Source organism: Orycteropus afer, unplaced genomic scaffold, assembly GCF_000298275.1.
Source record: "Orycteropus afer afer isolate SDZICR_OR568_19922 unplaced genomic scaffold, OryAfe1.0 scaffold00031, whole genome shotgun sequence".
NCBI classification, from domain to species: Eukaryota; Metazoa; Chordata; class Mammalia; order Tubulidentata; family Orycteropodidae; genus Orycteropus; species Orycteropus afer.
The window spans coordinates 15,709,803-15,718,184 of NW_006921618.1; positions in this window are offsets into that span (position 1 = coordinate 15,709,803).

The following is an 8,382-nucleotide window of genomic DNA, read 5'->3' on the forward strand; positions in this document are numbered from 1 at the left end:
CCCGCTCTCCTGTCCTGCTGCTTTGGGCGTGCCTGGGTTCTCTCTCCTCATCTGGATCCTTGTGGCTGACTGCTCCTTTGTCCGGGTTCTTGGCTTTTAATCCCCTTTCTCCCACTCTTCCATCCTGCTGCTTTGGGTGAGCCTGGGTTCTCTCTCCTCACCTGGTCCCCTATGGCTGACTGCTCCTCTGTCCTGGTTCCTGGCTTTTAATCCCCTTTCTCCCTCTCTCCTGTCCTGCTCCTTTGGATGTGCCTGAGTTTCATCTCCTCAGCTGGATCCCTGCAGCTCATTGCTCCTCCATCTGGGTTCCTGGCTTTTAATCCCTTTTCTCCCGCTCTCCTGTCCTGATGCTTTGGGCGTGCCTGGGTTCTCTCTCCTCACCTGGATCCCTGAGGCTGACTGCTTCTCTGTCCAGTTCCTGGCTTTTAATCCCCTTTTTCCCACTCTCCCATCATTGACAGGAGTAGCTCGGGAAAAAAGGATGACTGGTTTCCACAGAACATGTCATCCTATCCACCTGATTGTTAAAGTACTCCTCTGCCAAGGTCACCTTTTGGTGGGCATTTACATGAGACACAGATATCTTTACTCTTTTGGCCCATTCAGAAAGATCTATCCACAGACCTCTTCCCCATACATCCTTGTGACCTATTTTCCAATCATGCTCCTTCCACATCCCACACCATCCAACCAAGCTATTGGCCACAGCCTATGAATAAGTATACAATCATACATCTGGCCATTTCTTGTTCCATGCAAAGTGAACACCCAGATGCACAGCTCAAAGTTCTGCCCATTGGGAGGATTTCCCTTCACCACTGCTCTTCAGGGAAGTCTCAGAAAGGGACTACAGTGCCACTGCTGTCCATTTACGAGTGGTGCCTGCATATTTCGCATATTATCTATAAACCAGGCACAAGTTTTCTCTTCCTCAGTCAACTGATTATAAGGCATTCCCCATGAGGCCATAGGTGCAGACTGGGAGAGGGAAGGTAATGTGACTGGAGTGGAAACCATAGGCATTTGGGCCACTTCTTCATGCAACTTACTTGTCCCTTTGGGTCCTGCTCGAGCCCTATCTCTGATATACCACTTCTATTTAATAATGGAGTGCTGCTGTGCATGTCCAGCTTTATGACTCTGTGAGTCAGACACACCCAGTTCATGATGGGCAGCTTGGGCCTCATGTGACATGGTGGCCCATGGCTAGGCATTCAGTCTCTATTAAAACCCAGTGACAAGCCAAAATCTGTTCCTCAAAAGGAGAATAGTTATCTCCAGAGGATGGAAGGGCTTTGCTCCAAAATCCCAATGGTCTGCATTGTAATTAACCAATAGGGACCTGCCAAAGACTCCAAACAGCATCTTTATCTGCTACAGACACTTCAAATACTATTGAATCAGCTGAATCATGTGGCCCAAGTGGCAGAGCAGCTTTAATGGCAGCCTGAACCTGTTGCAGGGCCTTCTGTTGTTCTGGGCCCCACTCAAAACTAGCAGCTTTCTGAGTCGCTTGATAAATAGGCCACAGCAACGTGCCCAAATGAGAGATATGTTGTCCCCCAAATCCAAAGAGGCCTACCAGACATTGTGCCTCCTTTTTAGTTGTGGGGAAGCCAGATACAAAAACTTATCCTTCACTTTAGTAGGAATATCTTGACATGCCCTACACCATTAGACCCCTAGAAATTTCACTGAGGTGGAAGGTGCTTGAATTTTTGTCAGGTTAATTTCCCACCTTCTAGCACACAGAGGAGAGCTCTGGGGACGTAGTGCCTAAGGCACTTGACTGCTACCCAGAAGGCTGGCCATTCAAACCCACCAGCCACTCCTTGGAAGGAAGATTGAGCAGTATATTTCCATAGTGATGCTGCCTCAGAAAACCAAGGAGGGGTTGCTATGAGACAGATCCGACTCAATTGCAGTGAGTTTGGTTTTTTGGTTTAGGACACAGATGTTTCACCAATAAGTCTAGAGTCATTGATACTTCTTCCTTACTAGGTCCAATCAACATAATGTCATCCATATAATGGATCAGTGTGATGTCATTCTCCAAGATCCATCTGTTTTTTGCACAGGCCAAGTAGGCGAATTAAATGGGGATGTGGTGGGAATCACCATCCCTGCATCCTTCAAGTCCTTGATGGTGGCAGTAATCTCTGCAATCCCTCCAGGGATGCGGTATTGCTTTTGGTTTATTACTTTTCTAGGTAGAGACAGTTCTAATGGCTTCCACTTGGCTTTTCCTACTATAATAGCCCTTACTCCACATGTCAGGGACCCAACATGGGAATTCTGCCAATTGCTGAGCATATCTATTCCAATTATGCATTCTTGAACTGGGGAAATCACAACAGGATGAGTTCAGGCACCCACTGGACCCATGTGAGAAACATCTGAGCTAAAACTCCATCAATCACTTGACCTCCACATGCCCTCACTCTGACTGATGGGCCACAGTGATGCTTTGGGTCTCCTGGAATTAGTGTCAGTTCAGAGCCAGTGTCCAGTAATCCCCAAAAAGTCTGATTATACCCTTTTCACCAATGAACAGTCACTCGCCTCAGATCCCTTTAGGGAAGGCTGGGAGAAAGAGTGACAGTATAAACTTTTGGCAATGTAGTGGGGTCCTTCCTCAAGGGGACCCAGCCTCCCCTTCATTCAAGGGGTTGTGGGTCTATAAACTGACTCAAGTCTGGGAATTGATTGAGGGGCCGTGACTCTGTATTCTGACAATTCAATATAGACTGCTGTTCATGTGACCTAGAATTCTTATGTCTACACAGATCAAGTAAATATTTAGTAGGTTTTTCACGTATTTCACTTCTAGGAACACCCATGCCTAAGTAGTCAGTGCCATAATTCCACATGAGTCAAAGTATTCTGATTACTGTTTTTACTCTGCTGTCTATTATGGTAACCACGTCCACCTTGTCTTTGTAGATTAACTGCTGCCACTTGGCCCCTACAACCACAGGGTCCAATCAGCCCCATTGTAGTTAAGTGTCTTAGTTCAATTAGGGCAGTTCCTACTGTCAAATCTGGCTTACATAAAATAGCAATCACAACAATCTTCAAGGATGCTGGGGCTCCCTTCTCAAATTTGTTCCTCACTGTAGTGGTAAAAGGTGTGTCCTCTGGCCTCTCTATTTCTGGGTCTAGAGGTCTAATCTGATAAATCCGTTCTAAAATACCAATTTCCCTAAGCCTCTGGATACCTTCTTCTACGTTATACCGAGGCAGGTCTGGTACTTCAACTTGACTTAAGGTAGGCCACTGCATAGTGGCTTCAGTAAGCCAACCAAATAAACAATTAGATCCTTTCCTAACCTCTCGAGCTGAAACACTGAATGAAGAATCCATACTTAGTGGACCTAAATCAATAAACTCAGACTGATCCAATGTTACTTCCTTGTACAATTATCCCACACCCTCAATAGTCATTCCCACACATATTCTCCAGGTTTCTGTGTGTACATGTTAGCAAAATCAAGTAAGTCTTTTCTAGTGTAGCGTACCACCTTCTCAGTCACACTTTGTATTTCATCTTTTGGGGTTTGCTTGGACTTGAGTTTAATTATGGGTCTAGCAGCAACAATGGGTGGTTGGGGCTGTTCCTGAGAACATTCAGCAATGTCTTCCATGGCCTCTACCTCAGGCAATGACCCAGCAGGAACAGTTGGGTTAATCCCATCAAACGGAGGTGGCAGGGATAATGGTTTTATAATAATCCTTTCAGATGGGAGGGATTCAACAGAATTTACAGGCTCCATATCCTGATTTTCTTGACTATCTGCCCATATGTCCCCATTCTAGATTTCAGGATCCCATTTCTTCCCAATCAATGCCCTCACTTTAACTTCAGACACCATTGTGGGTTGGCAATTCAATTGGCATTGTAATTCAGCCACCCTTACAATAAGACTCTGGGTTTGTTTTTTGACAATATCAGGTCTGTTACTAGAAGAAATAAGGCTTTCTCTCAGGACACAGCTGGAAACATTGAGGTCTTTTATGCGGTGCTTGAGCTGTGACTCAGCAGCCCTGAACTCATCTCACTTTTTCACTGCTTTGTCTAGCATAAATAGGACCAACCAGCAGCTTCCTTATACTCTACATGCTGACAAAATTGTAGAAAAGTATCAAACATGCAATCACCCAGAGCCTCACATCTCAAAAACTCTTGATTTATTGGTGGTGCTAGTTTGCATAATAATGTTGCTACCTCATGCCGTGGATTAGCAGGGCCCTCTTTACTAATGCAGGCTAAAGTCACCAGTGCCTTCCTTTACAATTAATTAAATTAGAGAATCAAAACAGAATTGGTGAGAACCAATTTAAGAAACCCATCCTTATGATTTTGTTTCTCTAGAACCATTCCTGGTACCAAATGTGTTAGGCTGGGTTCTCTAGAAGCAAAACCAGTAAAGCTTATACATATATAGAGAGATAAATTTATCTTAGGAAAATGGCTCACACATTCATAGAAGCTGTTAAGTCCCAAGTTCCTGGATCAAACATCAAGGTGGAGGCTTTTCCAGACTCACACAGCTTCAGGAGCTGACAAACTCAAGGCTGGCAGGCAGTATATTGGCAGTTGACTCCAACAGATGATGAATCCAAGATCAGTAGGCTGAATGGTGGATTGTTCACTCACAGACAGTTATAGGGAGCACAACAGGATCCAGATCCACAGAAGGGTCTGTCTTTTTTCCCAAAAAAACAAAATGAACCCATTGCTGTTGAGTCGATTCCAACTCATAGTGACACCTCCTTGGGTTTCCGAGGCAGTATCACTATGGAAGTATACTACCCAATCTTCCTGCTGAGGAGTGGCTGGTGGGTTTGAATGGCCAGGCTTCTGGTTAGCAGTTAAATGCCTTAGGCACTATGCCACCAGAGCACCCAGTTTTTTTCCCCAGGATGTTCATATATATATTGGAAGTAGGCCACACCCCTAGGAAAACTCCCTTTCAATGGATTGGCTGCTCAAAACATATACATCCAATCTCATCATGAAAATAATCACATCACAACTGCTTAAACCACTCAGAATCATGGTCCAGCCAAGTTGACACACAACCCCAACTATCACAGAGATAAAGACAAAAATAGACTAAAAATCAAAGGTTGGAAAACCAAATGGCAACCAAAAAAGAGCAGGAGTAGCAATATTCACTTCTAATAAAATTGACTTGAAGACAAAAACCACCATAAGAGACAAGGAAGGGCATTATATAATGATTAAAGAATCAATTGAAGAAGAAGATATAACTATAATAAATATCTATAGATTCAATGAAAGAGCCCCAAAAATACATAAATAAGACTTTAATGGAATTGAAAAGGCAAATAGATGACTCCACAGTCATAGTAGGAGACTTTAATATACCACTTTCAATGAAAGACAGAACAACTGGAAAGAAGCTCTACAAAGACACAGAAGAGCTAAACAATACAGTCCACCAACTTGACCTTATAGACATCTTCAGAACACTTTGCCCAACAACACAATATATATGCTTTTCCAGTGCACATGGAACATTCTTCAGGATAGACCATATGTTAGGTCATAAAGCAAGCTTTAATAAATTTGAAAACATTGAAATACTGCAAAGCACCTTCTCAGATCACAATGCTATAAAATTAGAAATCAACAATAGGAAGATCAATGGAAAAAGAGCAAATGCATGGAAACTGAATAACACCTTCCTTAAGAACAACTGGGTAATAGAAGAAATAAAAAATGAAATAAAAAATTCCTTGAATCAAGCAAGAGTGAAAACACAACATACCAAAATCTTTGGCACACAGCAAAAGCAGTGATTAGAGGGCAATTTATAGCAATAAATGCACACATCAAAAAGGAAGAAAGAGCCAAAATCAACACTTTAAATCAATATCTCCCACAATTAGAAAAAGAACAGCAAGAAAAGCCTATAGTCACCAGAAGAAAGGAAATAATAAAGATTTGAGCAGAAATCAATGAAACAGAAAATAGACAATAGGAAAAAAAAATCAACAAGACTAGAGGTTGGTTTTTTGAAAAGATTAAAAAAAATTTACAAACCACTGCAAATTTAACAAAGGAATAGAAGGAGAGAATACAAATAACATAAATAGGAAATGAAATGGGTGACATCACAACAGAACCAACCTGAAATAAAAAGGTTAATAGCAGGATACTATGAAGAACTGTGAGAGCTCTGGTAGTGTAGTGCCTAAGACACTTGATTGCTAACCAGAAGGCTGGCAATTCAAGCCTATCAGCTACTCCTTGGAAGGAAAGTTGGGCAATCTACTTCCGTAGTAATACTGCTTTGGAAACCCAAGGAGGGGTCGCTAGGAGTTGGGTCCAACTCGAGAGCAAATAACAACAACAATGAAGAACTGCACTCCAACAAATTTGAAAATCTGGAAGAAATGGACAGATTTCTAGAAACACACTACTTACCTAAACTAACACAGACTGAAGTGGAAAAGTTGAACAGATCCATGACAAAAGAAGAAATTGAATAGGTCATCAAAAAGTTACCATCAAAAAAAGTCCTGGCCCAGATGGTTTCACTGGAGAATTCTACCAAACATTCAAACAAGAGCTGACACCAATCCTACTCAAACAATTCCAAAACATAGAAAATGGTGGAATCTTCCCAAATTCACTTTATGAAGCAAGCACAACTTTGACACCAAAACCAGGCAAAGATATCACTCAAAAGGAAAACTACAGACCAGTATCCCTCATGAATATAGATGCAAAAATCTTCAACAAAATCCTAGCCAATAGAATCCAGTAACATATAAAAAATAATTCATTATGACCAAGTGGGGTTCATATCAGGTATGCAAGGATGGTTCAACATTAGAATATCAATCAACTTCATCCACCACATAAATAAAACAAAAGAAAAGAATCACTTTCTGCCTTGTGCTAGGTAGAGGAATGTCACACCACCCCCACCCTACTCCTCACCAAAATCACAGGAATTAGAGGCAGAGAGTTGGAGTCCAAGTTAAGGATGCTTTTGGCTGCATATAGTAGGAAACCATTCAAAATTACTTAACCAATTAGGAAATTTCATTATTTCACATAACAAAACAGAACTCATTGCCTTTAAGTTGATTCCAATTCATAAGTTCATGTAACAAGAAGCTCTAAATTCAATGTACTCCAAACCAAAAAGACCAAACCCACTGGCGTCGAGTCAATTCAGACTCATAGCGACCCTGCAGGACAGAGTAGAACTGCCCTATAGGGTTTCCAAGGCCATACTCTTATGGAAGCAGACTACCTCATCTTTCTCACATGGACAGGTTTATGGGTTTGAATCACTGACATTTTGGTTAGCAGCCCAATGCTTTAACCACAGCACCACCAGAGTTCACTAGCTAGACTCCAGTGTTGGTTAATTCAGCAGCTTAATGGTGTCATAGCAACACATAAGCCTCCACCAACAGACAGGTGGTGGCTATGCATGATGCTCATTGACCAGGAATCAAACCCAGGTCTCCAAATGGAAAGTGAGAATTTTACCACTAATGGAGCTCCCTAAGACAAACTGGGGGAGCTCTGGTAGCATAGTGGCTAAGACACTTGCCTGCTCACCAGAAGGCTGGCGGTTCAAACCCACCAGCCACTCCTCGGAAGGAAGGTTGGGCAATCCTACTTCCGTAGTAATACTGCCTCGGAAACCCAAGGAGGGGACGCTATGAGTCAGGGCTGACTCGACGGCACATAACAACAACAACAACAAGACAAACTGGTAAGAAGTGCCTGGTGATACAATCCCGACAGTCACCCTATGCATCACGATGGCCCAACATCCAGCTGATCATGGAGATGGTGCAGGACCAGGAAGCATTTTGTCTTGTTGTCCATGGGGTCACCATGAGTCTGGGTCCAACTCAATGGCCGCTAAGAACAACAAAAATTGTGTCATCAAGGACTTGGACCTTGCTGCCTGCTTGCTTTGCTTCTTGCTGCCTTGCTATTTTAGTATATTGACTTGTCTTCAGGCTGCCATAGCTCCCGCCATCCTATTTGAACATCATTGTGAAGCTGTGTATTTGTCGGAACTCTTGGTTGCAAATGTCAGAAATCCAACTCAGACCAGGTTGAGCGAAATTCAGACAAGTCTTCAGAGCATCAGAACTCTCTTTCCATTTTTCAGGTGTTTTGATTCTGCTTGGCTTCACTCTTGCACAATTAACAAGATGGTTGCACACAGTGCCAAGACCTCACTATCATGTATCTCATGATGAGCGAGAGCGAAGGCGAGGGCGAGGGCGAGGGCGAGAGCGAGAGGGCGAGTGCTTCTTTCTTTTAAAGTCCACATAACAAATTTCATGAAGGGACTCTCTGATTAACTCACAAGTCCATCT